Genomic DNA, 14,706 nt, shown 5'->3' with positions numbered 1-14,706 from the left:
TGGCACACTGCTGTTCCTCAGCACAAATGAATCATGGACTGATCCAGGGAACATGGCATTCACATGTGAGATGTACTGGTCTGCAGTACACACCAATTGAATGTGCAGTAAAAGTTCTTCTTGTTTCTGTACACCTGTTCACTTGCTCTTGGTGGGATGAGAGCTATGTGGGTGCCATTGAATGCACCTATCACATGGGGAATGTTGGCAAAGGCATAAAAGTCTGATTTGATGGCAGGTAGTTCAGCACTTTGGGGACACATCTCATATGACTGCAGGTGTTGTACAAATGCATCCAGGAATCTGGACAGGATGAGGCAGAACATTGGCTGTGAAAACCCTGCACCTGTGCCCACAGTCACCTGAAATGAGCCCGTGGCCAGGAAATGGAGTACAGAGAGCCCTTGCACTTCAGTAGGGATGGCATGCTGATTCCGATTAGCTGGTCTCAGTGCTGGATCCAGTAATTCACAAAGTTCATGAATAGTAGCACAAGTGAGTCTGTAATTGATAATGTTGTGACGTTCCACCATGGTCTCCAAATCAACAAGTGGTCTCCCTCGCCACATGGGTCTGTACCTAGGAGGAGTGGAAAACACATGTGAGGTACACGAATTAATTTGCATTACATGTTGTGTATATAACACTGCTGTCAAACGAGTAGGTGACACATAAGCATTGTAGGATGTTAAACTGTAGTGACATGTCCTAACTGATACATCTGGACCTGACCCCCTAATGTGCCGCATTCTGGCGGTGACATATCCAGACTTGGATGGGCACTTGAAGGCTGCACAACAGACACAAGGGGGTGAGTACTGAGACCATTGTATGCCTCCTTGATGGATGTCTGAGGGTGCTGTAGTACGTATGCTGTCTAGTGGCAGGGACTCTGATTGGTATCATTTAGCATAATGGCCCCCATGGGCAGTTAGATGATAAGGGGCAGGTCTGCACTTCTTCAGGTCCTTCTGTAATGTTGGAGATGGCTATGTACCAGGGTTGTGGCCACTAGTAAGGGGCATAGCCATGAGTATAGCTGTAGGTGCTGCATGTTGGTATATTTGCTGGGTGGGAGTATGTGTGAACCAGATATGTACATCCATTCAGCTATTTACAGATCTCTCTCCTGTTTTGTCTCCCCACCCCTGTACTCTTGTGTTGTCTGTGTACATCAGCATCATCTGGTGAGGGAGCAGTGGCACCGGCGAGTGGGGATGCAGCGGCCCACGGTTCCAAGGAGGCAGAGTCGAGCAATGCCAAGGGGACCAGTGTGTTGGAGGGTGAGGGGAGTACCACAGGAGAGGCAACTACCACTGGGGGTAGTGACTCTGACACCTCCTCCGATGGGAGCTCCCTGGTGGTGGCAGACCCTAGTGGGCCGACCCATTCTTTGATATCTTATGCTATCCCCTAACATCACCGCCGTCCCAGTTGCGCCCCACCCAGTTGCCCGTGCCCACTCACCCAGAAGGGTGGGCTTCTACTACACCCCAGGCACCTCATCCCCTGCCCCAGTCCGCCCTGCTGCCCTCACGGAGGAGGCTATTGACCTCCTGAGGACCATCTCTGTAGGGAAGACAACCATTGTGAATGCCATCCAGGGGCAGCATCCAGGATGCAGCAGAGCAATGCATACCTGGAAGGAATTCACAGTTCCATGTCTGGCCTACAGAGATCTTTTCAGGCTCTGGGCTCCTCTTTGATGGCAGCCAGTGTCCCTGGTCTTTCCGTCCCCCCTCCAACCACCTCTTCCCCTTCCAGCACCCCACTCCCTTTACCCATCCCAAGCACACGTTCAGACAGCCACGCTCACACCTCAACACACAAGAAGCACACAGAGAAACACAAGCACCACACTTCCCACCACAGGCCTACACACAGCCAACATACAAAGGCACACACAACAACATCCACTTCCCCCAGTGTGTCCACCTCTCCAGCCTCCCAGTCTGTCACCTCTACATGCACAAACACAGGCACTGCACCTTCATTCACTGTTTCTGACCCCATTCTTGTAGTCACCACAACATTAGACATCCAGTCATGCACCCCAGACACCACACCTGCACTCACCACAAGGACCCTAAGTACCACTTGCAGCACACTCACCAAACTTGCAGACACTCAGACAACATCCATTTACACCGGCAGCCTGTCTTGTCCCACTGTGTCCACCCCCTCTCCTCCCATCACACTCAGACGTTCCCAGACACCCCCAGCACACAATCACCACACCTCAGCATACTGCATCCACGTCACGCATCCATGTCACGCACACCTGTTACGCCCACTCCCTCTACCTCCACTCCCACACCTTCCTCCAGGTCCACCCCGACTGCCGCTAAGAAACTTTTCTTATTCCATGTAGACATGTGTGAACCCACTGGCCCACCCAGTCTCGTCCCTAAATGTGCACACCTCCTTGCCCTGTCCACTCCTCCCACGTCCAAGTCTGCCCCAGTCCGCACTTTCCATTCCTGTGCACCTTCCCCTATGAGCAAGAGGCCCCGTGCTGATCCAGGACCATCTGCCGCCCCCGGTCCAAGCCCGCTCCCCCACCTTCCAAGGCTAAACCCAAAACCCCTCCTCTTCCCAAACGTGAGCCCAAGCCTCCCCCCTGACCTTAGTCCCTTCCCCCGCCATGCCCTGCCCCTGTTCTCTGAGGTGCCCGGCTGCCCCATTGATGCCCTTTTATAATGGAGTACCATGTGCACATGTGGGAGTCAAGTTTGGGCCATTTGGGCCCATCCGCATTTTTGATATGGACTGGCCAATGGCCTTATTTGGACAATCTGTTGCTCCTGGAGCTTTAATAAAGTTTGTGTGCCCAATGTTAGTGTTGGCACTCTCTGGATCCGTGGTTCCTCGTTTCATTGTGGCGGGTGTTGTGCATATGTGGGTACTTTGGGCAGGTTGTCTTGGGCTTGTGTCGGGTAAGTACCTCTTTCTCAGTTGTGTGTGGCTTGTGATGTTGTGATGGGTTGTGGGTGCATTGTGGGGTGGATGGAGTGGGTGGGTATGTAACTCTGCCCTTTCTTTCCTCGTTTACTAGGTTGTGGTACTTACTGTCGTCGTCTTCGTCGGCAGTCACGGTCGTGGAGGTATATGGCAAGGAGCAGCACTGGCATGATTTGCAACTCTCTCTTCATGTCTGCTTCGGCGTGTTGTGTGAGCCTCCAGTGAGTGTTTCCTTTTACTTGGTTTGTTTCCACCTGGATTTGCGTGGCGGTGGTTCCCGCCCCGGAACTGACGGTGGTCTAGTGCTTTATTATTTGTTGGGCGGGAAGGGCCTTTCCGTTGTACTGTGGGTGGCCTCCTCCGTCATTGTTAACAATCCTCTGCTGGCAGTGGGTGTTTTTTAGGCTGCCTGTTTTTCATGTGCTTCATCATTTGGCGGCCCAACCCACCTCACTATTGGCGGTAGTAACCACTGCCGGCGGTGCAGTCTTTCACACCGTGTTCATAATGAGGGCCCTAGTCATTTTCTTGAAGATTTTCTTCAGTGGGATGAAGTCGCCAGTCCGATCCGACCTCCTTGGAGCCCTTCCTCGGATACGCGTCCCGGGAGACCTCGGTGCAGGTTTCTACATTCAGATGTATACAATTTTGTGAGGTGAAAATCCTTCGACCAGGCCAAACCTGAATCTTGATCCTATGTCCCTGGAGCCCTCTTCAGAAATGCTGAGCGGGAGGTCCCGGAGAGCTTCCTACATTCAGACCTAGTCACTTTTTCCGAGATTTTGTTTAGTGGGACGAACCTGCATGTCAGGCTGGGTCGCGGTTGAGGCAAGCCGGCTAGGATCACCTTGGCGGGTCGGTCCCTCTATGGAGCTTTTTCCAAAAAGTTCTCCAATCTTTTCCAAACTTCTGGATTTTCTTCCAGAAGGTCTTCTAAGGTTCTTTAGGAGTCCACAGCACATCCCAATGTTCCAGAAGCTCTGAGTTGCTCTTTGAGGGTACGGACTACAACTCCCAGATTGCACCTGGCTCAATCTTCAAATTGGCCACTGGACAGTGGTCAGCTGGTCAGTTTATTCAGGATCTGAGACAGGGGACTCTCGTTAGCCATTTTTCACCCATAGCAAACAGGGAGTCCCTCCTTGAACCAGCTGAAGTCAGGCAAAGTCTTTCTTGTGGTAGAGCCCAGGTGTGCAGCTGGCGCAGTACTTCAGAGTACAGTGTTCAAGTGCAGGTCAGGGATCCAGCAGGGCAGTCTTTCTTCTCCTTATGTTATTTCTTGCAGGGAACCGAGGTGTGGGTGCAGCTCTGCCATATTTATCCTTGCTCCTGGGTGAAAAACAGAGGGGTCCTGGGTGTCCAATCAGAGGCAGGGTTCTTTCCCCTGTGATGACCACTTCCTGGGAAGTGTGGCGAAAATCAATCCCAGGGAGCAACATTCTTCAAAACTCCAACACAGCTGAAAATAATTTTTGGAGGTTAGATCTGGCATTACAGAGCTGAAGTTGGCAACTTTTCAGGTAGAGTTTAACATTCTTTACCTGAACTAGTTATATTAAATCAAACAATTGTAAGTTATAGATTTCTTATAACAATTAATTTGATAGCAAACTTGATGTATCTGCACCTTAAGGGGACTTTGTTAATTAAAATAAAGTCTTCCCATTTTAGCCTATGGAGGCCATTCTCTACAGTGAGGAAAAAACAAATTTGGCTGTTTTACCTTACCAGGGCTTATAAAACTATTGTTATAAGGTCCCTGTTTATAGTTACATGGCACCCAACTCTAAGGGCACGTAGGGCACACCTTAGGGATGACGTATATGTAAAAATAAGGTAGTTTAAGACTCAGGAAGTACTTTCAATTCCAAAGTCTAATTTGCATATAACTTTAGTTTAAAAGCAGCCAGCAAGACAGGCCTGCCTTTAAAATGACACTGGGCACCTTAGCAGTGCACCTATGGGTGCACTACCTATGCTGGGGTCCCTAAACCTACATGCCCTACCATATACTAGGGACTTATAGGCAGGTTGATACTGTCAATAATAATTAGACAAATTTGCATATCCACTTTACACAGAACATTTGCCCTGGGCACAACCAAGAGTTAGTAACCACCAGTATCGCTCCAAAAAGTTTGGGGGTGACAAGGGCAGAAGGGAGGACTTTCTTACATCAACATCATTCATTTAGATCAAACAGGTTTTATGATAGATAGACATTATGGTAATAATACAAGACTTTTCTTCCATGTTCTTAAAGCTGTTTCACCTCTATCTTTAGCACTACCTTTGTAGCACTGAGAAAGCTCTTGACAACGTTCGTTGCCAAATTTTGTTTTGCACTCAACACATTTAGGGGGTTATTCTAACTTTGGAGGAGGTGTTAATCCGTCCGAAAAGTGACGGAAAAGTGACGGATTTACCACCAGCCGTATTACGAGTCCATTATATCCTATGGAACTCGTAATACGGCTGGTGGTATATCCGTCACTTTACCGTCACTTTTGGGACGGATTAACACTCCTCCAAAGTTAGAATAACCCCCTTAATGTTGGCAAATCATTTGTGAGAATGATATCTTCTCTATACATATTTCCCTCTGCCAGATTGTTTATCAACTGACACTTTTCCAATTATTTTCACCTTTTTCTGGGCACTGGACAAGGCTGTCCATTATCGCCTTTACTTTTTTTACTGACTATTGAACCTTTTAATTTCCCTTATCAGAAATGCAACTGGAATCACAGCCTCACTATTAAAAACATTGCCATTAAAACAACCTCAAAATGCCATTAGGGAAGAAAGAAGCCATATGTAAGTCCATAGTGGATATTTTATCAACAGTGTAGGGCAAGTCAAAGGGACAGTGACAGACTGCAAGAAGTGGTGGCACAACTACAAGTGCAAGACAAAGGATAAATTGACCAGCAACCTGAAGGCAGCCATGCAGACCAGAGGAGGAGGACATGAGGTCCAGGAGGAGCTGACGTCCTTGACGGAGCAAGTGGCATCTTTCATTCCAGCCGACTTGGTGGCAAGATTGGAAGGACATGACAGTGCAGCCTATGAGGACCAACAAGACACACAGGGTAATGGCAATAAGGAACAATATCACCAAATATGTCAGGTTCAGCAGCGAAGCATGCTATTTTTCTGTGCTGCACTGTGTTGAGTGTAAGGGAAAGGAATGGAAATGGCCACATGTCCAGTCACACATTATAGAAATGCAACTTAAGAAAAACACTCACATGTTGCTCAGCCCAGACCACACCTGTCTTGTGTATTTGAGCCATATGTGATGTGCTGCTCCAGTCTAGCTTCACTGTCGGATCTTGGGATTATTTTGGCAAAGTATAACATCAATGTCCAATACTACAAGTCCTACATTACCAATCAAAAGCTTAAGACTGGAACACCACAACATGGCAGGACACTGGAACCCTCACCACCCTAACTGATAATTCTGTTCAATTCAATTCACCAGATTTATAAAGCACATGGATACCAGGCGCTAGACTTCCAAGAGCTAAATGGTTTGAAGAAGTGAAGAGAAGCTAGGAAGCGAGTAGAAGAAGAGAAAAGGTTCTAGACATTTGGGATACAAAAGAAATAAAACAAATACCTGATGCTCATGCAACTGACAAAGAGAGGTTATGGAAGCAGATACGTTTTTAGCAGCTTCCTAAAACTCAGGAGGTTGTTTTCCTATCTCAAGTGTGTAGAAAGAGTGTTCCAGAGCTTAGGTGCAAATAAAAAAAAAATTGCCCCCCACACCTGGCTTTGTGAACCCTAGGAACAACCAAGAGATATAAATTATTTGGCCTAGAGCCCTCTTAAGTTGATACAGAGTGATCATCTGCTGAAATAATTTTGGGGCCTTCTTTCACTTTGCCTCAGTGTGCCAGACAGGGAATCTTAAATTGTATTATGCAGCTTATCGGCAGCCAACAAAGAGTTTTTAATACTGTCTGAGCTGACTGCATCTTAGGGAGACCTAGTAATATTTGGGTGGCTGTATTATGAATAATTTGGAGTTTCTTAGTGGCTGATTTAGGACTGCCTAAAGAAAGTGAATTCAAAAGTCATGGTGTGATAAAATCAGCCCTCAGACCACTATTCTATGAAGATCTGCCTGGAGTCATCTCAAGGGTTTCCTGAGGGCCCTAATAAGAATAAAACAGCTGCTGGCTACCTTATTTACTTGTGAAGACATGATGAGGTGACTGTCCATGGTAACCCTCAAACTATTCATTTCCAACTTGTGGGTTGGGATTTGTTCGAGCATGGGAGACCAACTAACCTGTTGCCAAAGGGATGGATTATTCCCCACAACCTCAGTTTTCTAGCTGTTGAGCTTTAAACAACTAGCCGCCATCCATCTGGCCACCTTTTCTAATCAACAATTGAGCACTGTGACGGTGGAATCAATATCAGGTGACAGGGAGACAATCAACTGTGTTTCGTCGGCATAGGACACCATTGCGAAGCCAGTGGAGCAAATAATGTCGGATAGCGGACATATATGTTTTGAAAAGAGTGGGGCTCAAAGATGATCTTTGTGGAGCCCGACACTTCAACTGATGGCTAGTAGAATAAAAAGAGCCCTCAGTGACTTCAAAGTTTTGCTTGTCCAGGAAAAAGGCAAACCATTGACATGCCTCTCCTACAATGCCATCTTCTTTTGTACACTAGCATGAGATGGCATGCCATGTCAAAGGCAGCACTTAGGTCAGGTAAAATCAGAGCCGCTGATTCAACCTGGTTCAAGATCATCTTAAGGTCTTTCGTGCCCCTTAGAAGGGCAGTTTCTGTGCTAAAACCAGCATGAAAGCCTGTTTGTGTATGGTGAAAAAGGTTTTGCTTTCTGAATATTCTGAAAGATTCCTGAATATTATTTTTTCCAGTACAGAGATCAGCCTAGAATTATCAACCTCCTTGGGGTCCAGCGTGGACTTCTTAAGCGGAGGGGTATGACTGCGTGCTTCCACTCCTTGGGACACAGCAGGTTTGAAAAGACAGATTATACAGCTCTGTCAAAATGAAGAGCATAGCCTCTCCCCTTTTCAAAAGGAGATCAAATGGGGGAGGATCAAGAAGAGAGCCTGATTTAACCAGGGAAGCCGCTCATAATACTTCCTCTTTACTGAACTGGGGGAAGCCATGCAAAATTGACTTAATGTTATTAGTTCTAACCATTTCTTCAGTCATGCTTTCTAGATCTGAAGATAATGAAACATCAATGTTTCCTACTTTTCCAACAAAGTGTTCTGCTAATAACTCACAGCGCTCCTTAGATGCATGCCTCCTTGGAACATGAGGCTAGTGCATTTCTCTTGGGGGCATGAAGCCAAATATGGACTACAAAGCTAAGGAATGGAATGTGGGTGTCAGAGGATCAATTCCTCTCCTGAGAGTGGAGTCAGGTGTTGGGCATGTGAAGTACAACCACATAGGACCATGTGCAGAGCCACGTCCAGAGAGGCATAAGTACAACAATAGTGGCCCAAGGCAGCACAGCAAGTCCCCATGCACAGCTGCTCTGTGCCACAGGGAAAGGGCAGAAAAGCAAAGTCGTTTAAAAAAAGGGAACATCCCTGTTCCTTACCCCAGCACTGCCCCTCCTATATTGTCTAGCATCAATGCAGGCACACCTGCAAGATGTTGCACGGGTACTTGTGTTGCATGCAGGATTGTCTGTATGCAGGAAGGCACACCTTTCTCCACAATAACAATCCATTGAGGTATTTACCTCTTCCAACCTGTGCAGCAGAATGCAGAATGCAGCACATATGGAAAGAGGCCAAAAAGAAGGAGAAAACACGTTATTTCTCCTCGCTATGCCTGTCCTGCATTCATTATTTGGAAATGTATTGATGACTCCATGACAACTGTTTAGATTTTTAACCAAAAACAGAATGCTTTTATTGCTTTATGGTATTAAGATAAATGTATAAAAACCTACTGCAAATATCTGTTACTGCTCTCCCGGCCGTAATGTTTAATAAAATGAAGATGTGCAGACATCTCTTGTCTTTTGTTTTTTAATGTAAATTCACATTGGAAGAACATTTTGGTGAGCCAGCCAGGAGCTGGTTTGTTCCGCAGACCCGACTGAGACGGAAGGAAGAGAATCCTGCCTGGATGGATTCACATTTGTGCAGCAAGAAATGAGAGCAGATGCCCCAATTGACTGAAAGTTCTGCTGAATCCACATGGTGAAGGATTGTCCTGAAGCTGCCATCAGAAGGGTAAGAGACTACATCAGAGCCTTAGTCCTAGCTAGGGGTGGGTGGAGCTCACTGAGTTTCAATCTGTGGAATTCCACAGTCATCAAAACAACTCAGTGAAATTCCATGGAGTTCTGCAAGGGGCTCCCCGGGGCCGGGTCCCAGCCTGGGCTGCTTTTGCAGACTGCTTGTTGCGGTACGAGGCTCAGTCAATCCTTTGCGGCTTTTATTTGGACCAGTTATGCCCTGCTGCTAGAGAGGAGGCATTTCTCAGTGGGGAAAGAGTAGACAGGCGGAGTGCTGCACAGCCTGTTCCATGCTCAACAGCAGGGAGGCGAGCAGGCAGGGAGCATTGCTCATTTCCAGACTCAAAAAGCTGAAGTCAGCCGAAAGAATGAGTTGTGTGCATCCTGGGCAAGAGGCTCTGTGTGCCAGGGAGTCTGTTTGTGCGGCCTTCCCTCTGTGTACTACACACCTAGGCTACATCTCACACTGTCTACGAGAGTGTGCGCCTGAAACTTTCATTACACACCTCTCTCTTTTGTTCATCAACGATGGTCTACCCTGATCTTGTGCGGGTGTCAGCCAGAGACTTACAAGTTACACCAGTTTGTGCCCATGTGTCTTTTCATGTGTCTTCAATGAGAGGTGACAGACTTACAACAATCCGCAGGCCTTCACATGCACAGTGACCGTGTCCATCAGCGAGGTCAACGTTTGTGTACAGTACATGTGTTCATCAGTGAGGCATTTGTGAAAAATACACACAAGTGTTCGAATAAGGGTCTGTCTTACTGTACTTGCGTACGTGTAGGATTTTACAGCCATGGGATTGTGAATGAGTGTTTGTACTGCACATTTGTTTATGAGAACCCTGCTGCCTACTAAATGAACAGGGAGATTAGTCAGCTCTGACAGCCTGTTCATGATGTGATCTTTGACACTATTTGGCAATGTAGTAATGCATCAAGAATCTTATAGTATGATAAGCTGTCTTCAAAATTTCAAGTATGCATTTATTTAACTCATGACGCCTTTCACCTTACTACATAACATTATATCAATATATTTGCAGCCATTTTTTCTAAAAGTGGGTGTTTTTAAACATGAACTAAGAATAATGGCAATGCTTTTAGTGAACTAATACTCCACCTACGTTTGCAGTAAGTAAAGCAAAACGGTAGAAGAAGATCGCCTTCTTGGGAAACAAGCCTCAATAACAGTACAAATGTTTCTGGTTTTGGAGTGGCTCGCAGAAGGCTGGAGCCTAATTGAGGGACAGTAAGTGGTGCACAGTCACAAGTTAGCATGAAAATTGATCAAGGAAGCCCTGCCTTTATTACTGGTAGGTGCCATCTTTACCTGCCCAAATGGTTGTCCTACTAAAGTCCACTCTGTGACTGCGCACGGCCTGTGCAAGGGCACACCTTACAAAAGCCAGTGAGTCCATTGCATGCAGGGCGGAAGGAGATGCAGTAGTGGCACACAAAACAGAGGGCCTGATTCTAACTTTGGAGGACGGTGTTAAACCGTCCCAAAAGTGGCGGATATACCACCTACCGTATTACGAGTCCATTATATCCTATGGAACTCGTAATACGGTAGGTGGTATATCCGCCACTTTTGGGACGGTTTAACACCGTCCTCCAAAGTTAGAATCAGGCCCAGAGTCTCCAGCTTCTCTGTCCCTGATGCACGATGCGCACATCTGGGGGTCAGCACAGCGATCACCAGTAAACTCAGTTCTGCCAACAGTAGGTGGAGTATTTTGCCAAACTCTGCGCTTTAAGCAGAACACAGCGTAGCAAAAATGCCAAGAACTCACCAGTGGAGCAGAGTGTGCCACCCACCCCTAGTCCTAACATTTGGCATGTGGCAAACAACGAAAAAGCAAAATCCCACATAGCTCGAGGAAGTCATCTTTTGTTGATCATCAGGGAAGGGGAATATTGTTAGTATTGTTTTTTGTCTTGGATTGCTGATCGCTTCGACCACTGGGCGTGACACAGTTGGCATGCATAATGTCTTGGGAGTGAAATAAGTTCAGCACCTCTTTTATAAGAGGTTCCTTTCTGTTGAACTGCTTGGCATGACACAGATGGTATGCACACGCTCTAGGTGTGATACAGGGCCCACACTTCAATATTACTAGGCTAAAGAGGTTTTCTCAGTGGTACCGGTTTCTTAATACTACTAGTATCTGAAAGAACTGAGAGGTGTGTTTGCTTGGACCGCTTGGCGTGGGTGCGGCATAGGTGCAATTCAGATGTTAGGGAACTAGAACAATTGGAATCCAGGAGACTAGGCATAGCTTCTGTTTGGCCAAGAAGGACCTATAGTTCTTGAAGTTCTTACTTTCTTTTTCCATATAAAGTGTTGCTATCTTTGCCCTGGAGCTGTTATTGACAAGGTTATCAGGTTACACACGAAAGCACGAAGGTGTTTTTAGTTTCTTTCAGTAGATTAGCTGGATCCCGATCTTTCCAGAAACAAGTTTATTTACGCACTCCCTCCTGTTCCTTTAACAGTGAGGTTGAGTCCGCCCAGGTGGCACTGTCCTACCTGGGTGGGTCTAGGTGGTCAAATGATGAAGCATGACACTATATAGTGTGTGAGACCACCTAGTCCGTAAAAGGAAATCCCCTTTTTTTCCCACCCCCCGTTGTTCCTCTCCGAATATGCACTCGGCAATTTCCAACTGACATTCCACTGACTTCACCCTTCCAAATAGGAATACATACAACTCAGGGCTACGCTAATATCCGCGACGTCCTCTTTTAGAGAACCCCGTATTTTCGTGTGTATTTTGAATTATAGGGAGCTAAGTACGAAGTGTTCCTCCATATTTATCCCCCCTCCTCCCTCTTCCTCTCTCCATGTGTAATGAAGGTTATCAGGTTCACATAGGGCCAGATTTATACTTTTTGACGCAAAAGTACGCTAACGCAGTTTTGTGTCAAAAGTATTAACGCTGGCTTATGCCATTTCTTAACACCACGCATGCATCAAATTTATACTTTGATGCACGGTGGGGCTAAGAACAGGTTAGAGTAATTTTTGTACGCTAACTGTTGCTCCTTGTCGTAAGGCAAAATGATGGTAACGTAGGAAAAATGACTCTAATCCAGTTTGCGACATGGCAAAAACGTTGCAAAAGGGATATGCGATGCAAACGCAGCAAACAGTGCTAATGAGCCCCAAATGGATCTCAGAAGCCAGGAGAGACCTCAGGGAGACCTCAATTAACCAGGAACCAGCCAGGAGGACACAGACAAGACACAGGGAAGAGACAAGAAGAAGAGGAAGTCTTGCTTCAGCGCAGAGGAGCATGAAATTCTGGTCAGAGAGGTGACGGAGCACCAGCATCAATTATTCATCACCTCCACATTGCCAATTGGGAGGAGAGAGGCAATTTGGCAACAAATTGTGGACAAGATTAACAGTGTGTTACAGATCAGGAGAACTGTCACAGAGTGTAAGGAACGCTGGCATAACTGCAAGCGCAGGACTAAGGACAAAAATGGCAAGGAACAGGAAGGCAGCACTGCAGACCGGAGGTGGGAGTCCAGCACCGCAAGAGGACCTGGACAAGATGGAGGAGATGGTTGCAGCCATCATCCTAGAGGAGATAGTCAGAGGAATCGCAGGACAGGCAGCGCAGACTAACAGGAACAACACATATGCAGGGTAAGTTGCATGTGGGACAAAAATGGCTAAATGTAAAGTGCAAGAAGGGGGAGGCACATACCTACTACACAATGCACGTCAGCCCTGAAAATCAGGCAGTGGAAAGGGCACAGGGACATGGCACATATGCATGGGCTGTGCAGGGGCATCCAGGGGCACAACACAACACCAACAACCTTGGCATGGGGGTACACCGCCATCCCAAGGCTGCTGGAAATGCAAAAGAAGACCAGGAGGATAGGGAAAAACATAAAACTGGGCTTCTGTTACAGGACATCTGGTATTGTCAGAATGTAAGCTAGGGGACAAAGCTAAGTCTCAGACCATTGGCTCAAGCCGCATTTACCATTGACAACACTTGCACTACTACCTGTGCTGCGTGTGCTGATCAAATAGGAAATGGCAGTTAGGTGCCCAGGGCACAAACACACGCAAAATGAGGGATCAGTATGACTACATGATCAATCCCCATCAATCCCTATCCAAGTGCAACTCCTATCAACTGCTCATGTCCATAGACCCAATAAACATCAGGCACTGTTACATACATTATGAAGTACACAGCAGTAATCTCATACCCATGCTGCCTATTCCAGGGTCTACCCTTGCCCTGTGTCACACTAGCCGTAATGCCACCATGCAACATCTCAGGTGTCATAGTGCTTAGACAACTTCATTGAGGGGGAGGACATATGTGTGTCGCTAGGAAAACACACCCGCACAATTATACAAGGAAATGGAACTCTGCCATGGCCTATCAGTGCAATGCAACATAGCACACATACGCAAACATCAACATGAGAAACTGCCAATGGTGACACCTGTATTGTTTCATGAAAATGCAATACATGGTATGGTGCTAGGTCTCAGCACCGTATAGGTGTATGTGAAAAATGATGTGTGGTGCATGCGGCATCAGCACACCAACAAGCATTGCAAGGTCTCACCATGCTAATGGAAGCAGAGGGAGGGTTGATTAGGACAAGAAGGTGGCAAGCCACAATTTAGACAGAAACCACACCTAGACGATGTGACGCAGCCAAATCCACAAACTGCCCACACTACATGTGACATGCAGGTGAGGCATAGGCCTGAGAGACTGCAAACATTAATGACAGGAACAATGCATGGAAACCAAGATTACAACATACCACCAATAGGAAGTCAGTGACGTCACATTACAACTGCCACAACACAGATACACTAAGGGGGTCATTCTGACCCTGGCGGTCATGGACCGCCAGGGCCAACGACCGCGGAAGCACCGCCAACAGGCTGGCGGTACTTCCATGGGCATTCTGACTGCGGCGGTACTGCCGCGGTCAGAAACGGGAAACCGGCGGTGTCCCGCCGGTTTCCCGCTGCCCCAGGGAATCCTCCACAGCGGCGCTGCAAGCAGCGCTGCCATGGGGGTTCCGACCCCCTTCCCGCCAGCCTGGTTCTGGCGGTTTTCACCGCCAGAACCTGGCTGGAGGGAACGGGTGTCGTGGGGCCCCCTAACAGGGCCCCACATAGATTTTCAGTGTCTGCGTGGCAGACACTGAAAATCGCGACGGGTGCAACTGCACCCGTCGCACCCCTTCCACTCCGCCGGCTCCATTCGGAGCCGGCATCCTTGTGGAAGGGGGTTTCCCGCTGGGCGGGCGGGCGGCCTTCTGGCGGTCGCCCGCCAGCCCAGCGGGAAACTCAGAATGACCGCTCTGGTCAGTTGACCGCGGTGCGGTCATTCGGCGGCTCCAGCCGGGCGTGCGGTTACCGCCACCGGCGGGAGTCAGAATGACCCCCTAAGTGTATAATATCTAATTGCAGAGGACGATGGCTCTCCTGT

This window comes from Pleurodeles waltl, chromosome 11 (assembly GCF_031143425.1).
Source record: "Pleurodeles waltl isolate 20211129_DDA chromosome 11, aPleWal1.hap1.20221129, whole genome shotgun sequence".
NCBI classification, from domain to species: Eukaryota; Metazoa; Chordata; class Amphibia; order Caudata; family Salamandridae; genus Pleurodeles; species Pleurodeles waltl.
Note: the sequence above shows the minus strand (reverse complement) of the source record.